Source organism: Anastrepha obliqua, chromosome 1 (assembly GCF_027943255.1).
Source record: "Anastrepha obliqua isolate idAnaObli1 chromosome 1, idAnaObli1_1.0, whole genome shotgun sequence".
NCBI lineage: Eukaryota > Metazoa > Arthropoda > Insecta > Diptera > Tephritidae > Anastrepha > Anastrepha obliqua.
The window spans coordinates 33,104,660-33,121,145 of NC_072892.1; the positions used below are offsets into that span (position 1 = coordinate 33,104,660).

Below are 16,486 nucleotides of genomic sequence, written 5' to 3' on the forward strand. Positions count from 1 at the left end.
ATAAAGTGAAACTTTTAAGTCGCTCAAAAAATGCGTTATTTTTCGAGATTTTTTTTTTTTGCCTACGTTTTTGCGACCAACTCCAAGGTTAACTTTTACATAGATAGTCAGGCAACCATTAAAGTAATTTAGTCAGCATCGTTTAGTATGACGTCCAAGATAATTTCAGAGCAATAAAAAGGTTGTTAGCGAATTGTAAGCTACATTTCTATTGGGTCCCAGGCCATAAGCGCATTAAAGGGAACGAGATAGTAGACGATAAGCGAAAAACGGGTATATCTATCCTCAGTCATGGCCAACAAATTACCAAAGTCAACGAACGAATCTTATACAACGAACTAAACGAAAAAATGATCAGAAACTTTAGAAAAAAGCGTGCTGACGGAACATAGCCTAGTAGCGGCGTATGCTTCGAAGATAGGAATCTCGGACAGCGAGGAATGCAGGAAATGTAGGGAGTAGCGCTGAAAGGAAACTGTAGAGCATCTCGTTTCTGGACGCAGGACGCGTTATTCAAACCACTGCGGAGAATATCGGCAGCGTATTAAACTGTCGGATAGTCATGGGCGAATGGGTGTCCAGTATAATCTGGAAGTAGAGGAGGCAAACAGAGGAAGCCCACATGGAAGAGGGAAGGAGGGGAGAGCCTTCTCCTATGGAACCTAGTGATAAATCAGATTCTAATCGAACTTGGGAATAGCGGACCGAAACTGACGTCACGTGGTGACGATTATGCTGTTATCGTATCAGGTAGTTGCCTACAAACGATGAGTAAAATACGCACAAGGACGTTTGGGGAGATCTACAAGTAGAGGAAAATGGTTGGACTAGAAGTAAATCCAGACAAGATGGACTTAAGTGACAACTGGTCACACAGGTCGACTTGACACCAAAAACATCCACTAAATATCTAGGCATTTTTGTGAATAGCAAACTGCCAAGGAGATTAGATGTGGAGGAAAGAGCAAAGAAAGCTCCTAATATCTTATACGCATCACACATTATACACTCACACATTAGATATACATGGCGGTCCTTAGACCAATAATGCTCTGTGGTTCGCTAGTAGGGTGAACGGCGTGCGATGCAGTGACATACGTTAAAAGATTGGAAAGCGTGCAAAGGGCTGCAGAAATATATGTAACTGGCGCTATAAGCACAACTCCACTAGAAAGAATTCTTAGCTAGCATCCAAACAAACTAGTCGTAGGAAATTGAGCCAAAAGATTTGCTCTAAGACTGAAGATGTCAGTTAAATTTGGCAAAAAGTTTACCGTTATTGCAAAGCAAAATGGATGGCAGAAAAATCTAGAATCCACATACCATACATGCAAATCCCTTACAGATGGATGCAGAATAGCGGAAGGAGTAGGAGCGTCTGTCTTTTGTCCGCAATTTGATCCCCAAAATTCTTTCAGACTCCCTAATTACTGTAATATATTTGAAGCTGAAATCTACGCCGCAACAAAAGCAACTGAATTAGCTCTGGAATTAACTCGTCTTAATACTCGGACAAACATTTTCTTTGATAGGTAAGCGGCTGTTAAAGCAATTATGGCTCGGAATCTATTCAACAATGCATATCCAAAATGGATGAGCTCTGCTCATTTCAGCAGGTCACTATTTACTAGGAATAGAAGATACGAAAACTTCAAACTTTATTTTATCACTCTCAGGAAAAGACGGTAAAATAATGGTTGGAGTACCGACGGGACACTCTCTTACCCCATTTCACGCAGCGAAAATAAGATTAGCCCAAAACGATGCACGTTACACATCCAACGAAGCGAATGCTGGAGACACTATGGAGCACCTACTTTGTCACTGCTTTGCTCTTTGCAGGACTCGACAAATGTGCATAGAATCAACATATTTTTCATCCTTGAAGGTTATTGCTGACAAAACGCTGAATGGCTTATTAAAACTCGTGAAGACGTGCATTAAGAATTACTCAAAACAATATCTTCGACTCCAATTACATACCACTGGTAACACAATGGATCCTAGAGGTCTAAGCGAAATCTTTTTACAGCTCAACCAGCCTTACATAACCTAAGTTGGAAATGTAGGATATTTTTAAAGTCACAATAGAAACAGGCACCATGCGGATGGACTACGTAAAATACATAACTAAGTCCATCCGGTATCGCTTTGACTGATGCGATGACTGCAGAACAACCAGTTCAACCTAATCTAACCTAACTAATTGAAATAAAATACTTTAATGAGCATTTCGTCTTCCCCTTCAACTTCGTAATAACGAGATTTTACTGTATTTTCCTAATAAGCGAATGCCATCTGCTGGTTGAAACCGTAGAGGAAGGAAAGTAGGAACCTTGTTACAGGAGTAGTGCTGCACAGGGAAAATGAATGAAAAGTGTCACCAGTACATATGCACATACATGCATATATAAGTACATTTCATGCGTGTGAGCGAGGAGCTTCCACAATCCAATACCAAGCGGTATCCGCCCAGCAATGATGTCTATAAAGACAACAAAGTAAATAATCAATTTGCAACACTCGAGGCACGCAGGAATACTATCCTTGTCAACAATGATACGTGGTTGTAGCACAACAACAAAAGCATCGGGCTTGAGCTATACCATACACTTATAGACCGCATTGGCCGAGAGTGCGTTCGAATCATTGGTTTCACTTTCTGTGCCCATTTATTGCCAATTCACGAATTTTCATGCATTTTCTTCTTCCCAATGGTTAGTTGCAAGAATCATCGAAGCATAGGAGGCAAATGCGCAACACTACATTGAAACCAGCAACATAGTCGGAAACTGGGACAATAGCAAACCAATGAAGCTACAAGCAGCAGAAGCAACGCTTTACGCCGCTTTGAGCTCAAATAGGGTAGCGCCACTGCCAAGCTACGAAGCCTGTGCCTGGTAGTGCAACGATAAACGACTTAGCTGGAACGGAGTGAGGGAACAGAAGCAAGACAACATAGCAACTGTTTACAAAGGAGCATCAGCATAGCCTGAATTTGTACAAATATCTGAGTTGCATCAGCAAAAGGCCGTGGAAGGCTAAAATGTAGCAACAAATTATTGGTTTAAAAACAAAAAATGCAACAACACATAAAGAATTTTTTAAAGGAAGAACAAAGAATTTTGCAAAATTTGTAATTAATTTATGCGCTGTTGGTGTACATATTTTTTCACATATTTGTTTTGGTCTACGTACAGTTGGTGGCAAATAGGTTGCTCGAAGTGTTGCCAATGCACAGTGAAAATTTTTGAATTTGTTTTTTTTTTTGATGAAATGTAAAAAAAAATAATATTGTGCCAGGGCGTTTTAAGTACTAGATATACAAAATACCAGCTCACGTTTGTCTCGGCTCACAGTGCTACCAATGTGGACAAAAATACAAAAGTTGAAAGTCTTGGAACTGGGGTTTTTTAATATCATTTGAAAGCTAAAACTCCAATTAAGACAATTTTTCAACCTACTATATTTTGTGATAAAATTGACCTTAAGCCTTATAAATCCCCTCAAACCACAAGTAATTTTTACACACCGTTTCCCTTCTACTCGTGGCATATAAAAGCAGTTTTGATAAAAAATGTGTTAAAAATATATTTTCATCCTTAACCAAATTTATTGCTGTACTTTGGTAAGTGTAATTATAATGAGCCCAAAAATATATGTCCCATGAAAAAAATAAAACCAAATATTGTTTTTTTTAATATTAAGTAAATGCGTATATGATTATGCTAAACCCCGAAATTGGGAACATTTATAGACAAACAAATATTCTCAAAGTAAAGGGTGTTTTTTAGAGGTTAGGTTTTCAAGATGAAATAAAACGTGTATAATTTAATGTTATGGCCAAGAATTTGGCTTTATTATAAAGATAAGGGCTTGCCATTATGTTTTAAAAATGATTTCGGGCAAGTGGCCGCCGCGGCTGGCTCGAATAAATTCCAACCAAGAGGCCCAATTTTCGACCACTTTTTGCAGCAATTGGGGCCGTATGTCAGCAATAACGCGCCGAATTTTCTCTTCCAAGACGTCAATCGTCTCGGGCTTATCTGCGTAGACAAGCGCTCACCAAAAGTTTCCTTCAATAAATCGATTGTTGCGTTGGCTGTATGGCATGTAGCGTCGTCTTGTTGGAACCAAAGGTCGTCCACATCAACATCGTCCAATTCAGGCACGAAAAAGTCATTAATCATGGCTCTATAGTGCTCTCCATTGACTGTAACATTATGGCCGGCTTCGTTTTTAAAGAAATATGGACCAATGATTCCCTCTGCCCATAGAGCACACCAAACAGTGACTTTTTGAGGATGTAACGGCGTCTCAGCAATGGCTTGTGGACTATGTTCACTCCAAACGCGACAATTTTGCTTATTGACATACCCATTCAACCAAAAGTGAGCTTCATCGCGGAACAAAATTTTCTTGTGAAAATCGGGATCGGTGGCCATCTCGTTTTGGGCCCAAATTTGCACGATTTGCAAACGTTGTTCAGGTGTAAGTCTATTCATTACGAAATGGCAAACCAAACTGAGCATAAATCAAGTGACAGCTGTCAAAAAGACCATCTACGAAAAAAGTAGTGCCAACTTGAAAACCTAACCTCTAAAAAAAACACCCTATATCTAAATTTGTTTATGATTAATGGCAAATTGAACTCTCTATTATAAGGGGAAAGTAACATTTTGTCCACCCCGCAAAAATATTATATTTCATTTTGAAAAAGTGCCTATATGCCTATGTTTTCGTATTTGTTTTAGCTCATATAGCTGAGCTATACGCGAAAGCATCTTTTGTGAATGTCATTAGAGCAGACTTTCTAAAATGAGGTGTCGAATTAAAAAGTATGACCAGAGGTGTGCAATACAGTTTTATTTTTGGAAGCTAGAACTCGTCGGTTAAACGGTGTGATGTGATTCATTTCTACGAAAGAGGGAAATAACATCATTTTGGCGGAGTATAAGAAACCTAATCAACAAATTAATTATTTCGAATGTGATATTTTCACAAATAAAAACGAGATTGCGGAAATTTCATACGTGAAGAATTGCACCAAAATCGGCGGTCCAGTAGCTAATTTTTTAATCAACATCAGTTCTTTAAGCAGTTGTTTCATATGACATGCAACTCCTACAGAAATGAACGTTATTGAACAAAATAGAATACTAAAGCCAAATCATATAAGTTTAGGTTATCAACTCTCTCTTTTGCTCGATTCGATTCCTCGAATCTTTACTACACATAACCTACCGCCTGCCCTTTAAGACATGGCAAGTACGAAATGAAAATAAGGATATTTTTATTGAAAATAAAATGCGCCTCAATCAAAACTCATCTACTGTTGACATCGTCCACGCTTCCGGCCATATAGCAGGATGGGAATGATGAGCGTTTTGTAGAGTGTGAGTTTGGTCCTTAGAGACAGCACTTTGCTTCTCAATTGCCTACTTTGCCCAAAGTAACATCCATAGCAAGAGCACGAGCATCCATAGGCAAGAGTCATTCTCCGCTTGATCTGCAGGCTGACGTCATGTTTGTAGTTTATGCTGATCACAAGGTAGACAAAGCCCTTTACAACTTCAAATTTCTGGTTTTCAACACTGATTGTGCAAGACGCGACGTCTCCTTGTAAGTTGACAGCAAATACTTGGATTTGCCCTCTTTCGCCACAAGACCCACATTGCTCGCTTCTTTCTTAAGTTGGAGTATGCCGAGCATACGGCGCTCCCAAGATATACGCTGATACATAAGTTTAGTGTGTTCCAGAAAGAGTTTAGTTTAACAAAATGGGCGACGAAAGAATTATTTAGAAGAAGAATTTTTTATTTGAGATCAGATAAAATAATAATTCAGTATTCCTGGCCACAATTGAAAAATCAAATAAACAAATACGATTGCTTTTTATACTTTATCTTCTATTCCTCTATTTTTCTCTGTATTATGGTTTTATTGTAGTGTAGATTCCACTGTTTGTGGGTGTGCCAAATAATGTTTACTGTTGCGAAGCCAAAATGCAGAAAATGAAAGGCGAAAGGCAATATGTGGTTTTTCATTGCGTGCAAGTTGCCTTTGCCCGGACTGCAGGCATGAGTACACACAACTACATATACAGAAGTACAGAATTACGGCTGTATGCAAATTTGTGTATGTGTATGTGTATGTGTGAATGAGTGCACCTCTGAACTCCGCTGCAAATTCACTGGTGCTGAAGTGGTTCGTTTCTAGTGAATTTTGAACCATAACTGGTTCGCGATCCTTTTTTATTATTATGCCGTTAATGTTATATATCTCCGTAAGTTTCTTTCCGATTTACTTGAAATTGTGCCACGGCATTAAGGAAGTATTATTCTTTAGAAAAATGTAAACAACAAAAAAGTAGATTTTTTTAAATCTAGGTTTCGCTAGTTTCAATTTTCTCTTGCTTGACTCTTTCGGCCACAGTTCCACATCTCTGATTTGCTTCAAATCTCAACACAAAGGTAAGGATGTACGTAGAATTAAAAGCTGGCGCAAAATTAATCATTCGATTTTGTTTTTGAATACATTTTATTAAATGAAAGAATTTTACCAAATAAGAACAGAAATTATTTCGACTGGTGGAAATCTTTATTTTGAATGGTTACTGGTTTTTATGAGGAGGTTTTTCTGGCGGAAATACACTCTTGGCTTGCCATTGCCTGCCGAGGGGTGACCGAGGGGTGATTTTTTCCATCATTTTGGTGTTTCATGCACGGAGACTTGAATCTACGCACTTCTAAATAGTAGTCACGCACCAACCCATAGTGAGCAGAGCGAAATATAGAATGGTCGCGATTTTATTCAAGCTTCGAAGTGGTCGATATGCCTTTTAGGACTTCGTGGCCTTTTTTTTTTTTGTAATCTGCCGATAGGGGGATTAATTTTGCGCCACCTTGTACTTTAAATCATTAGATACCCTTAGCTGCTTCAAATTTAGCGAAATTGTGCTCGACAATTTTTCCCTAGTTCAAGTTTTCCCTACAAAGAAGCTACTTCGACACAATTTCGACACAGTCGGCTTTGCAGTTTGGCACTCGACGGCAGTGCGTTGCCGGCTGTGTGGGTGGTAGCTTTCTACAAAAAATGTATGTGTGTGTGTATGTAAGGCTATAAATTCGTACATACAGCATTGAAGCTGGTGTTAACGAAGTCGCTGCTGCGGTAGACTGAAATGCACACTAATACATGCAAAGTGTGTAAAAATGCAAGCCATACGTTTATGTGCGCCTTGTGGTAGACTTCACGTTAGAGAGGAGACACTGCAAGCTGAGTAGTTGCTGTATATAGCATAGTTGTTGCTGTGCGCTGTTGCCGAGTTTTTATGCTGATTGGATTTTTGCCTTATTTTCTAAAGGCGTCCGCTTAGCATAGCTTTCGCCAAGCGCCTTGCTGAGGCTGTAAGTGCAAAAATATGTACTTTTGCAGAAAATGTTTTACATACACGCGCAACTAGGAGCACTTGTATATACAGATGTAGGTATGCATGTATGTATATCGGTGTGAGCGGTTGTTTGGTAAGCTCTGGTGGAAGTGCGTTACCACAGTGAGAGCTACAACAGTCACTTTCACCGTTTTTGTGCGTATTTGTATGTGTGTGTGTTTGTGTGTGTATGTGCTATGGGCGAGGCAGATGAAATAAAGTCAAGTGTTATGTGTGCCACAAAACTGATTTCTCTGGTTGCTTTTGTCAGTAAATGTAAGTAAGTGGGTCTCAAATGCGTTGTGTGTCATGTTTCCATGTTGCTTCGAAAAGCCAGTTTGTATAGAGAAAACGGCAGTAATTAAAGCACGACTTTCAAGTGGATACCAGGGTCTGGTTAGTTAGTGACTGAATAAGAGCTTTATGGAATTTCTGGATAGATGCCTCGCATGTAAGCAGAAAAGTGAATAGGCAGCATTTTTTTCTCTTTGGCGACGGAATGCCGTGTTTTGAAAGTCGATTTTCTGTATTAATAAATCAATTAGCCAGCATCATTACTTCTTTAACAAATTTTACAAAATTGTGATTAAAGTGTAGCTACTTATACTTGTATATACGCCCTTCAAATGACATGAATGTATCCTTTTCTATGTACAAGAAATAATTAATGAACCACCTCTCTGAGTGAAGTGTTCGCATAACCTGATGGCGTGCCGAGATCACATGACTCGAAGCAATATTGACTTGAAAGATTTGGAAAATAAATAAGTTGGATTCATATTTTTTATATATGTTTTTCTTTTTTTAATTTCTAGTATTTATAATACTTCGTTTATTTTTCAAAAATTAAAAAATGTTTTTTTCTTAATAATATATCTGATTATAATTGAATATATGTGTACTAAGTTATAATACCTATATTTATCTATGAGTTCTACTTTTACTCCTCAAAGATGTTGATAACCTAACAATAACAATAAAAATCTTTCAATCCATCAATGTTAATTTTTTGATAGCTAGGCCAGAAATATAAACACCAACCCTCGTATTTCACAGTAGCCATAAAAGCTTTATGAATGACATACTTTTATCGCATTTCAATTTATTTACCTTCAGTCAAGGTATATCAAAAAGGTATAATAGCAATAAAGCAGCTTTACCTTTTTATTGTTTTAAATTTGTTCTCTATTTTATGTCTTCTCTAAGGGGCAAAACTATGTTTAACTTTCATTTAATTTTTGTCTAGAGAATTCAAGCAACAACAAAATACCTACCATTCTTATTATTGCGCTCCTACTGCTACCTTCAGTGATGTTCTGCCTATTTTTAGTTTTTTATTTCAGAAATTTACTTAGAAAGAAAATTATGACTTTTGATGAACCGCTTTTCTTTTCATTTTAATAATCCCTGAAATTCACTTGAAAGAGCGGTCAGTATTAATAGTATTTTCAAAGGGTGATAACAAAAAAAATTTTTAAATAAATAAATTTTTAAATAAATTTTTTTTTAACTACAAAATAATAATAATTTAATAAATTAATTAAAAAATAAATAATAATTAAAAAAATTTTAATCAAGTTTTAAAGAATTTTTTTATTAAACATTTTTTATTGAAACATTTTTTGTTAACTTAAAATTGACAAAAAAAATCTTGTTTAAATTAAAAATTAGTTAAACAATTATTTTTGAATAAAAAAATAATAATTAATTTTTAATAAAAAATTAAAAAAGCATTTTAGTAAAAGCATTGGAAGTATTACGAAAACTTTATTTTTTAATTTTCTTAAAAACAATTATTTTTTAATTTATTTAAAATTTATTTTCAAAGGGTTGCCACATGATAACAAAAAATTAGTTTGTAATACAATTTTTAATAAACTTTCTTTAACTACAAAATAATAATAAACTAATAAACTAATTAACAAATAAATAATAATTAAAAAAAAATTTAATAAAATTTTAATAATAATTTTTTTTTATTTATTATTGTAATAAAATTTTAAATATTTTTTTTATTAAACATTTTTTTATTAACTTAAAATTGACTAAAAAATCGTGTTTAACTTAAAAATTAGTTAAACAATTATTTTTTAATAAAAAAATGAAAATAAATTTTTAATAAAAAATTAAAAAAGAAAACATTTTAAAAAAAGCACTGCAAGTATTCCAAAACTTAAATTTTTCAATTTTCTTAAAAAACTATTTTTTAATTTACTTAAATTTTATTAATTTGCAAAATTGTATTTTCAAGGGGTTGCCACATGATAACAAAAAAGTAAGTTTAATAATTTTTCTCTTCTTCAACTACTCAATAATAATAATTTAATAAATTAATTAATACATTTTTATTAAATTTTTTTTCAACTAAAAATTTATTAAAAAATCGTCTTTAAATTAAAAATTAATTAAACATTTTTTTTTTAATAATAATTAATTTTTAATAAGATATTAAAAAAAGCATTTTAACAGAAGAATACTTCCAGGAAAACTGAATTTTTTAATTTTCTTTCAAAATTAAATTTTTTGCTTTATTTAAATTTTATTAATTTGCAAAAGCGAAAGTTCTTAATTTATTTAAATTTTATTTTTAATTTATTTTAAAAAATTTCTAATTTATTTAAATTATATTTTTAATTTATTTAAAAAAAAATTTTTTAATTTATTTAAAAAAAATTTTAAGAAAGTTAAAAACATAATTTTTCCGAATACTTCCAGTGATTTGATTAAAATGCTTTTTTTGGTTTCCTAAATTTTAAAATTAAAAAGAAAACGAAAAATTTGCAAAATCCCTAAATTTGGTTTGTGATCTCAAAATCGGATATCCAGACTATAGTGAAATCATTCAATATTTTCCTTTCCTCCGAATTACCATAACAAAAGTGCAAAAAACTCCGACAAACTCACATTTTTCGGCAAATTTTGTCTTCTAAAAATGGCACAATGAAAATAGGGAGCAATAAAATTTTATGCCAATACAATGGATCACTTCAAGTGAAACCTCATTTAATTATAAAAGTGTCCGATATCATAATTAAAAACATTTCATGTCAGGAAAACCTTCATTTTACCTTTGCAGCTTTTCAATTTAAGAATCTCTTTAGTAATTGTTGCCTTTGTGCAAAAGTCGGTCGTGCCAAGCTAAATATTTGAATAAACATCCTTAGCCATCCTGTCACACTTGCTTGCCCACCCACCAGCATAATTTAGCGCTTAGTAAAAGCTGTCGAAAATGAGGCAAAACAGCTGCCAAACAAACACGACCTCACGCACCACTTCCCATCCTCCAACGCTTTTGAATTGCTGCTACTTTACGAGATTTAACTAACATTGAAGGTAATTAAGAGGTTAGTTGGTCGTTCATAGCAGTTACGCATAGTTCGCTGAGCTTTGATGTGTGGGGCGCACGACCGGTCTGTTAGGGGGTCGTTTCGCTGAGGACATCACGAAGGTTACGTATGCGTTGGAATTTCGCCTTCAATGGTAGTTACATACCTGAAAGTATGTACGCACACACACACATACACATGCATGGAGTTGAGCACCCGCATGCATTTGGCGTTTCTGTGGTTTACCGCATGGCGAACCAACACGCACACATCCATTTCCTCTGCTGACTACTTCACTTTTCTGTTTCTCTTTCTCATTCTCTATTTCCGTTTCGACTTTAAGAAATTAAAGACTAACGAAGTGTCTTAAACGGTGGAATTTTAATGACGTTCACTTTCCTTTTCGGCCATATGGGTTTGATAATGGAAAGCACCGTTATTTAATACGCATAAACAATATTTAGCTTCACTTAATGGCCTCATAAAAACTATTGTGGTGCTATTAGAGATTATCCGTTGAAAGCGTGCAGTATTCTTATGAGTTCCATTTCCTTTATTATTATTATGGAGAGATTTAGCACCTCAACCCGTGAGATCTTAATATGCAAAAGCGCTTAACTCATTTAAGCCTTAAAATTTGGTATATTTTATATTGCCATAAATCATATGAAATATTACAAAATTAATAACATAAAACTTTGGTAAAAAATAACTATCAGTGTGGCTCTACATTCGTTTATCTGTATGAGCTCAGTTCGAAAACCTTTGCCAGTTTTCTTCCTTCTTCGCAAAGTTATGTCTGCTATTCATGTCCACTTATACATACATCCTTTTGAGTCTGGAGCTTGCATTTCGTACGCTTGACATGGAGAAGCCCACGCAGTAGTTGTATTTGTATGCGTTTTGCCATCTTCATGACATATTCATTGAGAACGCAAGGCGATTCAGCAACGATCACATCACAGCAGCAGTGAAGGCGGTCGGTTTATAACGAATCGACGACAAGCCAGACTTTTGAGTTAGTCACTACAATATCGCACAGAAGGCAAAACGGCAGTGGGTTAATATGTCACTATTGCAACTCTTCCGATATCTCCTTTACTTTAGAGCCATCTATGAGCACAGTGGAATTATTGGGAATATCGACGGCGTGCAGCCTTCATATGTCTGCAGGAGAGGAACTTGGACGCAGGTACATCATGTGTCCTGGGACATAAACGCGGCTCTACTGTTGTACTTTTATGGTCCTAGGGAGGCATTTAGCCCAGGTGGGAGGATTGTTATAGCTAAATTGGTGTGGTTGTTTGTATGGATATAGAGAAGGGGGTAAATGGAATCGCAATGGAATTGATCAAGTTACATTTACACAAACGTGAAAAATTACGAAACATCGATCAAATTCATGAAAGATATGTTCAGTTTCGATTGTGCATCAGACGTTAATAAGTCAACAACACTAAGAGGCAACACCATCGATTTGACTTTTTCAAGACACATTACACTCGAAACATCCCTTTCATTTCCTACCATTCCTATCAACGTCCTATTCTCAACAGAGAAATGGTTCATTACCATGCACACAGGAAGAAGGCATATGGAAATACAAATATGTGAATTTATATACCTACATATGCGCATATACATACATATATATGCTCACTCAAGTAGGACAGAGCCAGATGTCGAACGTTGCCGAACGCGGGGGCCGATTGTGCCTCTTTGTCGTTCGTTCCGCGTTCTCGCTTGCAGTTCAAGCAAGAGAATGCCACACGAGCAAGATAACACCGCATTTTTAGGTGCGTGCAGCCGGCTACATCTAATTATAAGACATTATCACGTCAAAAAAAAAATGCCTTTGCAAAGCTTGAAGAGCTCATTTTTATATCGACTTCGTAGACCACCGCAATATGCTTTTAGTACCTTCTCACCTTACATTGCTTGATTTCATTTGCGTTCTGCGCCATATAAGAGGACGGGTATAAAGGTATCAAAAAACCGGGGTTTTCTTTCTTCCGGAGAGGGCTCTGCTTGCAGTCATTATAATTATTATCATTACAAATGATTAAGCGGTCGAAAATATGCACAAGCGACAGTAAGCCATAAAATATATAAACCTATCAAACACTAAAACCTAAAACCTGATAAATGTATAAATGTATAAATTTTACTTTTTGTTTGGTAATGTAGAATTTTGGAACGCGACGTAATTTTCAAAATGTGAGGAATATGCAAGTTAGACGGCGTGGTGTATTGGCAATATACTGTTGAACGTACCCATAATTGTCAGATGTGTCGATTTTACATTCTTTAATTTAGTATTTCACAGTTTGGATAATTAGACGTATCAGAAAATTACGAAAATTCCTTCGCAGTAGTACAAAAATTATTTAGTATGGAAACTCTTACTGGAAAATCTGCATGTGCCTTTTCAGCCGCCGAGCGTGCCAAAATACTCATATAGAAAGAAAGCAGTTAATAGCAATAAAAGGGCAAAATTATAAAATGTCGAGGGATACAAAAAATATCTCGAAAATTTAAGAGGGAATGTAGAGATTTGTAGCCACTAAAACATAGTGCGAACATTTATTTTTCAATCGCCCGTTTCATGCATAGCAAAAACGCAATGACTGAGAGAAACATCATAGATAGTTTTGAAAAAGCAGTCGTTAGTTCTTCGGAAGGTGAAGATGGAGAACCCAGTGAATTTAATAATAACAGCAAATACGCAATAAAGCCAGAAAGTGATGATTTTGATTTAGATATTGTAAATTTTTTTTTGACAGATTTGAAAAAAAAAATGATCCAATCAATGACTTTCACAAATTATGTACAAAAACCAATGAATTCAAGAGTAACCTGTCATCGCAAAATATTCAAATGGATAAAGTTAAGGGTAGTTTGGAAAAACTGTGTGCTAAACACATCACAGGTTTCGAGTGTTTATATGAGCAATACAAAACCAAACGTATTCGGTATACAACTTTTCACGACTCAAGTCACGCCAGTCCAAAAGAAAAATCCCGCTGATCAAAATTACATCAATTGTCATGGAACTCAAAGGAAAGAAATTGGTTAAAAGTAAATGGAAAAATCTGCACAATAATCTTCCATTCATGCGTTGAATGTTAAAAAGTTTACTGACTTGAAAATAACAAAAAATGGCAATTCTTCGGATTTATCTCTTAATATCTTAGGCTACGGTCCGCAGAAAGGCATTGATTTCGGAAAACCTAGAGCCATATACTACTGTGGGCAAAAAGTAAGGTGAATTTATTTGTTAAACTTCGCGGGATTAAAATTTCGCTCTAGTTATTTTTTTCATGAGTTGGCAGCACTGTTAATAACATCTGGGCCAACTTTCATGTGAATGTCATTATCAGTAATATATTTACGCTTGTGTTTACCAAACGACCAAGAGTGGATTTTTCGATTTTTACAATGTCTGATTTGATTGAGCAGAGAAATGCCATCAAATTTTGTTTGCGGAATAAAATTTCGGCTGCGGAAACGTTTAGCATGTTGCAGAAGGCATTTGGTGATTCGACCATGTCGCAGAAAAATGTTTATAAGTGGTACAAGGACTTCAAAGAGGGTCGAGAACGTGTTGATGACTTGGAGCGCTCCGGACGACCATCGACGTTAACAGATGACCAACACGTCAATAAAGTGAAGGAGTTAGTGCTCAAAAATCGTCGGTTGACTGTTAAAGACCTTACTGATATGATCGGAATATAAGAAGGATCTGTGAAAACCATTTTGAAAGACCATTTGGGCCTACGAAAAGTCAAATCTCGTCTGGTACCGAAAACTCTCAATTTCTTGGAAAAAAGTCGTCGCGTTGATGTGTGTGAAACAATGCTTTCAGACTATCAGGACAAGCTCAAATGCATCATTACGGGAGATGGGACTTGGATTTATGCTTACGACCCTGAAACAACCGACCAATCAAGCGAATATCGTGCTAAAGGCGAGGCCAGACCGAAAAGAGCCAGTCAAAGTCGTTCAAAAATAAAGGTCATGATGACAGTTTTTTCGATTTTCGTCGTGTGGTGCACTAAGAATTCCTTCCACCTAGCCAAACTGTTAATAAGGAATATTATTTGAGCGTTATGCGTCGTTTACGTGAAGCAATTCGTCTAAAAAGACCAAAATTATGGGCCAACAACTCTTGGTTTTTGCATCACGATAATGCACCGTCTCACACTGCACTCGTTCTTCCACGCATATCGTTCCGCAACCACCGTATTCGCCTGATTTGGCTCCGTGTGACTTCTGGCTATTTCCAAAACTCAAGAGACCACTCCGGGGAACGCGCTTCGAGTCGATTGAGGAGATAAAAGCTGAATCGAAGAAGGTGATGATGGTTATACCGGAAATGGACTATTTGGCATGTTTCGGGGATTGGAAAAATCGTTGGCATAAATGTATTTCATCGAGAGGCGATTATTTCGAAGGGGGTGAAATTGATTTACAAGAATAAATAAAGATTTTTCATTTTAACAACCAAATTCACCTTACTTTTTGCCCACAGTAGTATTGGACATCTGAATATGATCAGCCATCCAAAAATTTAAAACTTCCGATTAACATTTTTAAAACATTCAAAAATATTTTTACAGTACCGTATTTATATTTTTCAAGTTTCATGAAATTTGTATGAGGCTTTTGCTTTGATATGTTTAAAATTCATATAATAAAAATTTGATTTATAAAAGAAACTATTTATATTACTTTTTTTGTTACTCATGCGAAATATAATTGTGAATATCTTCATGTGGTGTTTCTGCTATGCGAAGGCTTCTCATAAAAACCATCTGCAATTCAGAGGTGGCACCTTTCCATTTGTAGGACAACATCAAGACGCAGATGAAAAATTTGATTTGAAATTTGGTCAAACACCTAGCACCTAACTTAAACATATATACATGTAGGCAAAGAAGCATGTTTACATAGGTATGTATGTATGCACATTAGGGCGGGTCAATTTGTGTGCAGCGGTATTTTCCAACATCGTTCTTAGAAAACTCGGATTCTACATAAAATGAAAAGCTCTAAATAAAAAAAAATTTAAATTAAATTTTAAATTAAATTTTTTTTTACATTAAATTTTTTTAGGCAATTACTATTTTTTTACAATTTTTAGTAAATTTGTTTTTAATAATGGTTTCTGATAAAAAAAATTATTTTAATAAAAACAATAAAAAAAAAATGGTTTAAAATTATATATTTTTCTTAATTATTAAAAAACTAGTAGTTGTTATAAAAAAATGTGTTTAATAAAACAATATAATTTTAATAAAAACATATAATTTTATTTAACTTATTATAAATTTTTTAATACTTAATAAAAATATATAATTTTTTTAGACAATTACTGTTTTTTAACTATTTGTATTTTTTACAATTTTTAGTAAATTTTTTTTTATAATTTTTTGTAAAAATATTTTTTCAATATTTTTTTTTAAATAAAAAAAATTCTTCCAATAAAACAGTATGCAAGGTTATTTTACCTTTATATAACCGAAAAAGAAAACGCACGTTTCCACTGCTCGGTTGCTTTATTTCAACTAACTGTACATATTAAAACTAAGAATAACGGCTGCACCAAATTGTACATGGCCAACTATGATTCTTACAAATCATGGCTTGCTATGATTCTTACAATCATTGTTTGCTGTGATTCTTACAATTCTCCCTCTCAACCCAGTTATTTTATAAATTACATTTT

General features: G+C 34.9%; 1 protein-coding gene across 2 annotated transcripts in view; it reads right to left on the reverse strand.

Moving 5' to 3' along the window:
• The window catches only part of LOC129236383 (glutamate-gated chloride channel), a 157,812-nt gene that overhangs the window by 88,345 nt on the left and 52,981 nt on the right, over positions 1-16,486 (reverse strand). The gene's annotated exons all lie outside the window — the stretch shown is intronic.